The sequence below is a fragment of the Bufo bufo genome, chromosome 5 (assembly GCF_905171765.1).
Source record: "Bufo bufo chromosome 5, aBufBuf1.1, whole genome shotgun sequence".
Taxonomy (NCBI): Eukaryota; Metazoa; Chordata; class Amphibia; order Anura; family Bufonidae; genus Bufo; species Bufo bufo.
In genome coordinates this window covers 65,062,723-65,076,366 of record NC_053393.1, presented here as the reverse complement: position 1 = coordinate 65,076,366, position 13,644 = coordinate 65,062,723, and positions in this window count along the sequence as shown.

Here is a 13,644-nt window from a genome sequence, read left to right as displayed (position 1 = left end):
ACGTACCGGTATGTCATGTAAAGTTCCGATCACCGCCGCCGGGCGGGCGGTGATCAGAACCCGGTGCCTGCTCAAATCATTGAGCAGGCACCTTGGCTAAATGCGCCGGGGGGTCCTGTGACCCCCCCCATGTCGGCGATCGCAGCAAACAGCAGGTCAATTCAGACCTGCGGTTTGCAGTGGTTTCAGAAGATTCTGATCAGAAACTTCAAATAACCTTTATTTTAATGTTTAACCCCCCCCTGCTGCCCTCTTTGTTATCTGCCGGCAGGTGCAGCGGAGGGGGCTGCAGTGAGTGCGGCAGGGAGGGCGGGCAGTCAGTGCGGGCGGTGCTTGGGGGGGGCGGGCAATCATGCGATCATCCGCCTGCCCCCTCTCTCAGGATAGCCGAGGGGTTTGCAGAGTGTCAGCACATTGCTGACACTCTGCATGAAATGCCTGACATCTGTGCTGGCACAGGTGCCATGCGTTTAACCCCTTCCATGCCGCGGTCCGTAGGGACCGCTGTATGGAAAAGGTTAAGAGGGAGCTCACTCCCTCCCTCTCCCATTGGGGGCTGCTGTGCCTTTTCAGCCCCCGATGGGAGAGGGAGGGTGCCCCCCTCCCTCCCCATCACCTACTGCTCTGCTGTGGCAGCGAGTGATGGTTACCATGGCAACCTTCACAGGCGTCCGGCTGTCCATGGTACTGATCAGAGGCTGTCCATGGTGCTGATTAGACTTCTGCTAAAGGCAGAAGTCTAATCAGACTTTGTAAAGTTAAAATACAGTACAGTACACTATATAGTGTAGTGTACTGTATTATACAGACATCAGACCCACTGGATCTTCAAGAATCAAGTGGGTCTGGGTCAAAAAAAAGTAAAAAAAAGTGAAAAAAATGGAAAAATAAAAAAACACATTTATCACTAATTAAAAATGAAAAAAATAAAATTCCTTACACATGTTTGATATCACCATGTCTGTAACGACCTGATCTATAAAACGGTCATGTTACTTTACCCGCACGGTGAATGCCAGAAAAAAAAAAAAACTATGATGAAATTGAAATTTTGCTCACCTTACTTCCCAAAAAAGGTAATAAAAGTGATCAAAAAAGTCGTATGTACGCCAAAATAGTACCAATGAAACAGTCACCTCATCCCGCAAAAAATGAGATCCTACCTAAGATAATCGCCCAAAAACTGAAAAAACTATGGCTCTCAGAATATGGAGACACTAAAACATGATTATTTTTTTTGGTTTAAAAAATGAAATCATTGTGTGTTTTACATAAATAAAAAAATTGTATGCATATTAGGTATCGCCGTGTCCATGACAACCTGCTCTATAAAAATATTACAAGATCTAACCTGTCAGCTATTTCTTGTTACCTTGCCTCACAAAAAGTGTAATATAGAGCAACCAAAAATCATATGTACCCTAAACTAGTACCAACAATACTGCCACCCTATCCCGTAGTTTCTAAAATGGGGTCACTTTTTTGGAGTTTCTACTCTAGGGGTGCATCAGGGGGGCTTCAAATGGGACATGGTGTCAAAAAACCTTTCCAGCAAAATCTACCTTCCAAAAACCGTATGGCATTCCTTTCCTTCTGCATTCTGCCATGTGCCCGTACAGCGGTTTATGACCACATATGGGATATTTCTGTAAACTACAGAATCAGAGCCATAAATACTGAGTTTTGTTTGGCTGTTAACCCTTGCTTTGTAATTGGAAAAAAAAAATTAAATGGAAAATCTGCCAAAAAGTGAAATTTTGAAATTGTATCTCTATTTTCAATTAAATCTTGTGGAACACCTAAAGGGTAAACAAAGTTTGTAAAATCAGTTTTGAATACCTTGAGGGGTGTAGTTTCTTAGATGGGGTCACTTTTATGGAGCTTCTACTCTAGGGGTGCATCAGGCGGGCTTCAATTGGGACATGGTGTCAAAAAAACCAGTCCAGCAAAATCTGCCTTCCAAAAACCATATGGCGCACCTTTCACTCTACGCCCTACTGTGTGCCCGTACAGTAGTTTACGGCCACAAATGGGGTGTTTCTGCAAACTAAAGAATCAGGGAAATAAATATAGCATTTTATTTGGCTGTTAACCCTTGCTTTGTTACTGAAATTTTTTTTATTAAAATGGAAAATTTGCCAAAAAATTTAAATTCTCAAATTTCATCTCTATTTGCCAATAACGCTTGTGCAACACCTAAAGGGTTAACAAAGTTTTTAAAATCAGTTTTGAATACCTTGAGGGGTGTACTTTCTTAGATGGGGTCACTTTTATGGAGTTTCTACTCTAGGGGTGCATCAGGGGGGCTTCAATTGGGACATGGTGTAAATAAACCAGTCCTGCAAAATCTGCCTTCCAAAAACCATACGGCGCACCTTTCACTCTACGCCCTACTGTGTGCCAGTACAGTAGTTTACGCCCACATATGGGGTGTTTCTGAAAACTACAGAATCGGGGCAATAAATATAGCATTTTTCTTGGCTGTTAACCCTTGCTTTGTTACTGGAAAAAATTGATTAAAATGGAAAATTTGCAAAAAAAAGTGATAATTTTAAATTGTATCTCTATTTTCCATTAAATCTTGTGGAACACCTAAAGGGTTAACAAAGTTTGTAAAATCAGTTTTGAATACCTTGAGGGGTGTAGTTTCTTAGATGGGGTCACTTTTATGGAGCTTCTACTCTAGGGGTGCATCAGGGGGGCTTCAAATGGGACATGGTGTAAAAAAAAACAGTCCAGCAAAATCTGCCTTCCAAAAACCATATGGCGCACCTTTCACTCTACGCCCTACTGTGTGCCCGTACAGTAGTTTACAGCCACATATGGGGTGTTTCTGAAAATGACAGAATCGGGGCAATAAATATAGCATTTTGTTTGGCTGTTAACCCTTGCTTTGTTACTGGAAAAAATGGATTAAAATGGAAAATTTGCCCAAAAATTTAAATTCTGAAATTTCATCTCCATTTGCCAATAACTCTTGTGGAACACCTAAAGGGTTAACGACGTTTGTAAAATCAGTTCTGAATACCTTGAGGGGTGTAGTTTCTTAGATGGGGTCACTTTTATGGAGCTTCTACTCTAGGGGTGCATCAGGGGGGCTTTAAATGGGACATGGTGTCAAAAAAAACCAGTCCAGCAAAATCTGCCTTCCAAAAACCATATGGCGCACCTTTCACTCTACGCCCTACTGTGTGCCCGTACAGTAGTTTACGGCCACATATGGGGTGTTTCTGCAAACTACAGAATCGGGACAATAAATATAGCATTTTGTTTGGCTGTTACTGGAAAAAATGGATTAAAATGGAAAATTTGCCAAAAAATCTAAATTCTGAAATTTTATCACCATTTTCCATTAACTCTTGTGGAACACCTAAAGGGTTAACGACGTTTGTAAAATCAGTTTTAAATACCTTGAGGGGTGTAGTTTCTAGAATGGGGTCATTTTTGGGTGGTTTCTATTATGTAAGCCTCACAAAGTGACTTCAAACCTAAACTGGTCCCTAAAAAGTGGGTTTTTGAAAATTTCTGAAAAATTTAAAGATTTGCTTCTAAACTTCTAAGCCTTGTAACATCCCCCAAAAATAAAATATCATTCCAAAATTGATCCAAACATGAAGTAGACATATGGAGAATGTAAAGTAATAACTATTTTTGTAGGTATTACTATGTATTATAGAAGTAGAGAAATTGAAACTTGGAAATTTGCAATTTTTTACACATTTTTGGTAAATTTGGTATTTTTTTTATAAATAAAAATGATTTTTTTTAACTTTTTTTTTCCAGTGTCATGAAGTACAATATGTGACTAAAAAACTATCTCAGAATAGCCTGGATAAGTCAAAGTGTTTTAAAGTAATCACCACTTAAAGTGACACTGGTCAGATTTGCAAAAAATGGCCTGGTCCTTAAGGTGAAATAAGGCTGTGTCCTAAAGGGGTTAAATGAGGTTGTTACCACAAATTCAGATGAATGGCACCATATCATGTACTGTGGCAAAAGGTGGGTGGGTGCTATAGCCCTACTCTCAGGACCCCTATTTGTCACGTATTAGCTCCTTATCCAAATGATCGAATATCAGTGTTAAAACCTGGGCACCATTCATAATGAACAAAAATAATGAAATGGGCTAAATAATGAATAGGGCTGACATGCAATACCAGGCACAACCTTTAGAAATAAGGCACTGCTTCTATTTTCTGATCACATAAACCCCTTAAAATAACTTATTGAGCCCTATGTCATCTGTACATTAGTATATAAATAATGCAGAGTGGATTTCTAATATCTTAGTTATGATAATCCAGTTAGTTACCTCATCGGTGTACACAGAAGCAAATATAAAAAAGGATCCCCCATTATGGTGCTGGGCTTTACCACCAAAGACAGTTTGGCTTTTTATTTGTTTTGTCCTTCCATACCTTTTCCACGACCTATGAACCAATTCCTGAGAGTCCTACCACCCAGTAGCAAAAGGGATGGGATGGTGTGATGCACAAACCAGGGTTAAGCACCCTTTCTCTAGGGGCCCCAAAACAATCATTGTTAGCATCTATGGTATCTGTACACCAGCAGTAATAAGTCTGAGCAACTGGACTTGTATTTTCTCTTGAAGATGTTTCACTCGTCATCTGACTAAATTTCTCAATTAAAATGACTTGTACAAGAACTCTCTGGTATTTAATACTGGTGGCTCATACTTCAGTCAGCATAATCTGTTTATCATAATCAACGTGAGGAAAAAGACTTCATGAATATCTCTGAGCCTTGTGTTGATCATGATAAACACATTGGAAGTCATTCATTAAGACCAGCGTTTTAGACACTGGTCTTAATAAGCCCTTGCGCTGGCGGTGGATCCGCCAAAGTTATGTAGAGGCGTCGGCCTCGAAATAACTTTGACATATCCAGCGCTGGTCTGGATAAGCCATTTAGGCCATTTTCTACGCCTAAAATAGGTGAAGAAAATTACAAATGAGATGGGCCTACGGGCCTGTCCCCTTCCCCTCCTACAACACGCTGACTTTTTTAGACCTGGCGTGAGCCAGGATTAGTCGCAGATTGCGGCACATATAACCTTTACGCCGCAATCTGCGCCAGAAATATGCCTAATATAGGAGTATTTCTGATCGTAAATGACCCCCATTATGCTAACTGAAGCATGAGTCACCATTATTTAATGCTGGATTTTTATCATTCAAGTTATTCTAACTGAGAAAGCCAGTCAGACGACTAGCGAAACTTTTTCAGAGCAAATACAAGTCCAGTTACTCTGACTTACTACTACTAGTGTTGAGCGAATTAAAGTGTCCGAAGTGAACGACGATCCAAATTTCTGGGTAAATTAGATTCACCCCAAAGCCGAATTTCCTCTTACTTCGTGGTAATGAAGCGATTTTCCCTGATATGAGGGGGGGAAAAAAATCATACCTCATCCAGTTGAGCACGAAGAGCTCTGCTCCACCATCTTGATTGAAGATCCCACGCAAAATCTTGTGCGTGGTGACGTATGACGTCACCATGCTGACTGAAGTGATGATGTCGTGCAAGATTTCGCTCTGAATCTTCAATTAAGATGGTGGCTGTGGGTTCTTCGCAATCAAATGGACGAGGTACTTATGATTTTTTATATTTTTTATTATATACCTTAATATTAATGTCAGATGCCGCGATCAACGATGAACGTGGCATTTGCAGGGTACTATGACGGGAAGCGGCACAATCTCCGTTCCCTGTCATTGCACTTAATACTTACAAAGTAATTATTCATGAAGTTAAGTTTTTTGTAAAATTAGGCGAAGCAGCAGAATCAAATTTTAAGAACTTTGCTCAACACTAATTACTATTGATATACTGTAAGCCATGTACCGAGGTGGGCTCCCCAGGATACATCAAAGTCACAAACGAGGAAAGCAACTCTGACACCAGCTTTTGTAAAAACGGAATTTTACTAACACGTGATAATAAACACAACCACAAATGCTGAGAACATAAAATAAGTTTATATACACCCAGCCCAAAGGCTGAGACCCCTGTGTTGCACTGCACGGCGCCCCCTGATGGATGCAGGCGGTATTTACCTATTGGCAGGCACAACTAAAACTGCCTTGCCGTACCTATTATTACCCTGAAAAAAACATGAACAATTGGTTGGGTGCTTAGTATGGGCTGGCCTGTGGTGCAACACAGCGGTTAACAATCTTAGGGTGCTCTATATTATTCCCCCTCCCATAACTAGTTCGGTAGCACGTGCCTGATTATTTCTCCTGAGCAAAACGCTGAACTGGATAGAGTTTGTGGGGGTATTTATCAGCTCTCAAATGTTCAATGTACATTTTAGTAATGGAGTCCTTGTAGTAGAGTAGCAACACTTTAGGCCTGACACAAAGCAGAGACCCTAGTTATCTAACTACAGGACTGGTCTAAGTCTCTAGGCTCCAACACTGCAGTGTGATGCGTGCACAATCTTACCGACCTGGGGCTGCTCTTTATCCACTGATGTCTCTGAACTGAACAACCAGTCTCTCCAGCAAACACGAGGTCCCACAGGGTATGCAGCTTGTCCCTTAGCTTTTGTCAGCCTTCCTGGAAACAATCCTCCTTTCCCTGGACAGGATCTGGGTCTTGGACAACAATCAGCTTCACTCAGCTGCAGCTGTGGTCACAGAGGAGGTCCTCTCACTCCTGGATCCATTAGCTTTTCTGTGCACACACAGCTCCTCATCTCTCAGCTCGCTCCTAAGATGGCTGCAGATCCTTCTTCATGCTCTCCAGAACCCAACCTCTCATGAATTTGGAAATATATATGCAGTCAGTCAGCTTTGCCTAGGAAACAGCAGCATCTTGTGGCCAAACAGCAAAACGTCAGTCTAGATAATTTAATTTCATTTAAAAAAAAACACAATTTTCAGACAATGAGAGCTGTTTCCCCATCTCAAAATACTATGACCTGGATTAATGGTAACCTTCACAGACATATGTGTACACCCTTGCCTGCAGTCTTTCCATAGAGAGGATATCACAGTATGTCACAATAAGTTATGCAAGTTAGCAAATCTCAGCTCTGCTACATATGTATCTGTTTTATATAAGGCACTTGTATGTCGGGTTTAGTGGTTCTGTCTAGAGACAGACTGTATCAACCTAGGACTGGTAATATTAGAAATATATAGCACTTGCTTTAGCTCAACATTCATCTCTTTCTCAACCCGAGAAACTGAAATTGCGTTCTGTCTGAGCACATGGACAAATATATCTTGTATTTTTAGAAGATTGCTTAGAATTGCTGACATTATAAAAGTGCTGAAAAGAAAATAATACATACATAATAATACATTCATAACCGTTCCATTGATAAAGATGGGAAAACGTGCTCAAGGTTTGTTTGTTTGTGAAGAAGATGGAGTAAGCTAGAATAATGCAGAAAGAGTTTTTCATCTTTCTTATTCCAAAGGGCAGAGATTTGCCGTGTTTGTAAGTGCATAGCAATTGTGTCTGGCAAGCAGGTGTATGCAATAGATAGTATACTGTGTAAGTGGCTCAATACAGAGAAAGAATTCCAGATAAATGCAGTGATTTTCCGTCATTTACTAACCCATTCAACTGAATCTTGAAGCATAGGTAGGCATTAACCATATTAACATGGCTGTTTAATAGCTATTTACTAAAAGTTTACTTCTTAAAGGGGTTCTCCTGGAATTAAGAAAATGAAAATGTATTACTTAAATATTTCTTTATAATAAAATATATTCCCAAATACCTTTCATTAGTATAATGGCTCATTTTGTCTGTGGAGCAATCATTAGTAGAAATAAAATGGTCGCCGTCCTATTAGTTCACAGAAAACCTGTCCTAATCACAAGTTACTTCACAACACTGAGCTAAAGAGCTGCCTCATCCTCCTCTCTGCTCTGCTTGTCAGGGATTATGATTGTAAATACAGATTATAAGAGCTTTAGCTGAATCCCCGTAGAGACTTCGCGAAGTAATAACTTCGGCTCATAGGAGCCAATACATTCTAATGCTGTACGGAGTGCTCGCTCCATACAGTGTTCAAACAAAGTATTATGCAAATCGACTTCAGATGTTTCATCCGAAGTTGATTCACTCATCTCTGAAAGTAATATTTGAGTATTTTCATTTTCTTAATTCCCGTAGAACCCCTTTATGCTTTTATTTGACCTCTAACAATGTCTCATCTACTGGTCAAAATATACATCTACTTCTCCAGCACTTCTATAAAAAATTTATTATTTATTCAGTTATGATTAAAAACATCTTGTACAAAAGCAAACAGTAGCCAACATGTTTCGGACTCAGTAAATCTAGACTTTCTGATTCCGAAACATGTTCTCTAGAACCCTGTTTCTGGTCCGAGATTGTCTCTTTGCACTCAGGTTTCCAATTTGAGGACAAACAGACTGAGATGAGCTGACCATCAATGTTTCTTTTGGAGTTGCTCATCTATTGGTCACCTTCTTTATACTTAGGATGTGTTGAGCCCCTGTTCCTAGGGAGTTTGAATGGAGCGGTGGTCATACCTCTGCGACTCCATCAATCTCTATGGAACTGACAGGTCTCTGTCGATCCTGGAGGTTTTGAAAGGAGTGGTAGTGTACATGTATAACCACCACGTTCATTTAAATTCAGGACCCCCATTCTAGTGGTTGGTGAGGGTCCCAGTGGTGGATCCCCTAACAATTATACATTTATCACCTATCATGTAAATAGTTGATAAATGCTTTTCATTGGATAACCTCTTTAAAGCTTCACCTTTGTTGCCTTCCTAACACTTGCTTGGTAGTTGTTACAGCCAGCCCAGGAACCTGTATAGGAAATAACTCATTGGTAATGCATTCAAAATTAGTTCTTCTTTGTACATGTTCCTGGTGTTATGGTGGTGATCCATACCCACTGCTGGCCACTGGCCACAGCCATTGCTTTAATTACCTGCTCCAGTGCTCTGGTCTCTGGCGGAGTAGGCCTGCCATCCTCTCTCCCCTCCTATCTGGTGGGTCCGGCCACCAGAGTAGCTATGTCACTCCATGTAGGCTGTGGGGCCATGCTTGCCTGACAGGCTTTTCTTGCTCTGCCTGTAGGACGCATACACATGCCCCCTCCAGCCCTTAAATGGCCAACATGTGCTGGCCACCTTAGGGTGCTTAAAAGGGTTCTCCAGGAAAAAAATGAAAATACTTAAATATTATGTTATAATAAATATATTCACAAATACCTTTCATTACTTAGAATGGCTTGTTTTGTCTAGGGAGCAATCATTAGGAGAAATAAAATGGCCACCGTCCTATCAGTGCACACAAAACCTGTCCTAATCCCTCAGCAGGGGAAGTTACTACACCACAATGAGCCATAGTGCTGCCTCATCCTCCTCTCTGCTCTACTTGTCAGGAATAATGATCCTGAATACAGCTGAATCTCTGTGGGAATGGAGAAGATGAGGAGACATGAGAGGAGGTGAGGTGTGGATAATGAGTAGCAGCACATGTATGCAGTCTCCATTACCACAGCCCCACATTACCACAGTCTGTCCTGTCCATCCTCTCTGTACTTCATGTCTTCTCATGAACTAAATTCAGCAGAGATTCAGCTAAAGTTCTTATCATCTGTATTCACAATCATAATCCCTGACAAGTAGGAGAGGAGGATGAGGCAGCTCTTTACCTCAGTGTTGTAAAGTAACTTGTTCTCATGTATGATCAGGACAGGTTTTGTGTGATTGTTCCCCAGACAAAACTAGCCATTATAAAAAATTAAAGGTATTTGAGAATATATTTATAATAAAGTAATATTTAAGTATTTTTATTTTCTTAATTCCCAGAGAACCCCTTTAAGGCATATTTTCCTGTGGGAAGGTGCCTGAGCAATAGGTTTTAGTCTGCTAGCATCTTAAAAAGATGTACTGTTCTACGTCTGCATACCTGTTTGCTGACTCTTGTCTGTTTTCTGGATTTGAACCTTTGCTACCTGACCTGACCTCTGCATGATCTCTGTACTGACCCTGAGCTGCCGTACCTGACTTTGACCTCAACCTGATACCAACTACAGTTTTGTACAATCCCACAGTTCTCCACACCGGTTTTTCCTGGCCCTGTGGGTCATCAGTCACTAGAACAGAAACTACTCCAAGAGGCAGCAGCTTGGTGGTTCCCCTGCAGCTAAGTCTAGATCCCTGGAAAGGGGTTAAAGTGTGATAACCAGAGAAGAACTTAGATAATGCCCTTAGGAGTATCCCTAAGTCACATCTGTTCTAGTTGGCAGCTCGTGACAACTGCTGCCCAGGACCTGAGGTTATAGGTAGGCTACAGTAGACACCCAGAGATCTCCTGATTGGTAGGGGCCACTGAAGGCTTCCACCATAGACAAGAAAATGTGATGAGCTTCTTTCAATTTTTTCACAGTCCTCAGATGCCATCCAGTGTCAATTTTTTCACAGTCCTCAGATGCCATCCACTGGACCACCCTTAGGAAGTAATGGAATGAGAAGCAATTGTGCAATATTATTACCTTAAAGGAGTTTTCTGAGTGTTTTATACTTATCAGGATAAGTCATTATTATGTAACTGGTGGAGTCCGACTCTAGGCACCCCTACTAATCAGCTGTGATAGGGAGAGAGCTACAGCAGAAAGGACACACCCACTGAGAAAGAACATGCTCCTTGAGGTGCCAGCTTGAAATAAATCTAGTAGAGCAATTGTATCAATGAATAGGGAGATCTCTGGACCCATATGAGGTACAGGACTGGTTTCAGCTTTGTTAGGGTACTTTCACACTAGCGTTTTTATTTTCCGGCGCTGAGTTCCGTCCTAGGGGCTCAAAAACGGAATAGAACTGATCATTTTTGTCCCCATGCATTCTGAATGGAGAGTAATCCGTTCAGGATGCATCAGGATGTCTTCAGTTCAGTCTTTTTGACTGATCAGGCTTTTCAGAAAACCGTAGCATGCTGTATTTTTACCTACGGCCAAAAATCCTGAACACTTTGACTGAACGCCGGATCCGGTCTTTTTCCCATTGACTTGCATTAACGCCGGATCCGGCGACGTGTGTTCAGTCAAGCCGGATCCGGCTTTTGCATGTTAAACCTGAAAAATGTGAATAAAAAGTTAAAGTCCATAAATGGCAGATCCGTTTTTTCCAATGCATTTTTTCATTGTGATGAAAATCCTGATCAGGATTCAAATGTAATCCGTTTTCACACGTTTTTCCGGATCCAGCGGGCAGTTCCGGTGTCGGAATTGAACGCCGGATTTAACCGCCTGCGGACCGCCTAACGCAGGATCGCGTTCCAGAGGCGGCAGCGCTGCGCACAGTGAGATTTCCTGTGAACGCGCGCACACAGGCGCGCGCGTTCACAGGATCGGAAGGTAAGCGAGTGGATCTTCAGCCTGCCAGCGGCGATCGTTCGCTGGCAGGCTGGAGATGTGATTTTTTTTAACCCCTAACAGTTATATTAGACGCTGTTTTGATAACAGCGTCTAATATACCTGCTACCTGGTCCTCTGGTGGTCCCTTTTGTTTGGATCGACCACCAGAGGACACAGGTAGCTCAGTAAAGTAGCACCAAACACCACTACACTACACTACACCCCCCCTGTCACTTATTAACCCCTTATGAACCCCTGATCACTCCAGATCACCCCATATAGACTCCCTGATCACCCCCCTGTCATTGATCACCCCCCTGTCATTGATCACCCCCCTGTAAGGCTCCATTCAGATGTCCGTATGATTTTTACGGATCCACTCATACATGGATCGGATCCGCAAAATGCATACGGACGTCTGAATGGAGCCTTACAGCGGGGTGATCAATGACAGGGGTGATCACCCCATATAGACTCCCTGATCACCCCCCTGTCATTGATTACCCCCCCTGTCATTGATCACCCCCCTGTAAGGCTGCATTCAGATGTCCGTATGTTTTTTACGGATCCACGGATACATGGATCGGATCCGCAAAACACATACAGGCGTCTGAATGGAGCCTTACAGGGGGGTGATCACCCCATATAGACTCCCTGATCACCCCCCTGTCATTGATCACCCCCTTGTAAGGCTCCATTCAGACGTCCGTATGATTTTTACGGATCCACTGATACATGGATCGGATCGGGAAAACACATACGGACATCTGAATGGAGCCTTATAGGGGGGTGATCAATGACAGGGGGGTGATCACCCCATATTAGACTCCCTGATCACCCCCCTGTCATTGATCACCCCCCTGTCATTGATCACCCCCCTGTAAGGCTGCATTCAGATGTCCGTATGATTTTTACGGATCCACTGATACATGGATCGGATCCGCTAAACACATACGGACATCTGAATGGAGCCTTACAGGGGGGTGATCACCCCATATAGACTCCCTGATCACCCCCCTGTCATTTATCACCCCCTGTCATTGATCACCCCCCTGTCATTGATCACCCTCCTGTAAGGCTGCATTCAGATGTCCGTATGATTTTTACGGATCCACTGATACATGGATCGGATCCGCAAAACACACACGGACATCTGAATGGAGCCTTACAGGGGGGTGATCACCCCATATAGACTCCCTGATCACCCCCCTGTCATTGATCACCCCCCTGTCATTGATCACCCTCCTGTAAGGCTACATTCAGATGTCCGTATGATTTTTACGGATCCACTGATACATGGATCGGATCCGCAAAACACATACGGACATCTGAATGGAGCCTTACAGGGGGGTGATCACCCCATATAGACTCCCTGATCACCCCCCTGTCATTGATCATCCCCTGTCATTGATCACCCCCTTGTCATTGATCACCCCCTTGTAAGGCTGCATTCAGATGTCCGTATGATTTTTACGGATCCACTGATACATGGATCGGATCCGCAAAACACATACGGACGTCTGAATGGAGCCTTACAGGGGGGTGATCAATGACAGGGGGGTGATCACCCCATATAGACTCCCTGATCACCCCCTGTCATTGATCACCCCCCTGTAAGGCTCCATTCAGACATTTTTTTGGCGGAAATTATTTTTTTTTTTCTTACAAAGTCTCATATTCCACTAACTTGTGTCAAAAAATAAAATCTCGCATGAACTCACCATACCCCTCACGGAATCCAAATGCGTAAAAAATTTTAGACATTTATATTCCAGACTTCTTCTCACGCTTTAGGGCCCCTAGAATGCCAAGGCAGTATAAATACCCCACATGTGACCCCATTTCGGAAAGAAGACACCCCAAGCTATTCCGTGAGGGGCATATTGAGTCCATGAAAGATTGAAATTTTTGTCCCAAGTTAGCTGAAAGGGAGACTTTGTGAGAAAAAAAAATAAAAATCAATTTCCGCTAACTTGTGCCAAAAAAAAAAAAAATTCTATGAACTCGCCATGCCCCTCATTGAATACCTTGGGGTGTCTTCTTTCCAAAATGGGGTCACATGTGGGGTATTTATACTGCCCTGGCATTCTAGGGGCCCTAAAGCGTGAGAAGAAGTCTGGGATCCAAATGTCTAAAAATGCCCTCATAAAAGGAATGTGGGCCCCTTTGCGCATCTAGGCTGCAAAAAAGTGTCACACATCTGGTATCGCCGTACTCAGGAGAAGTTGGGTAATGTGTTTTGGGGTGTCATTTTACATATATCCA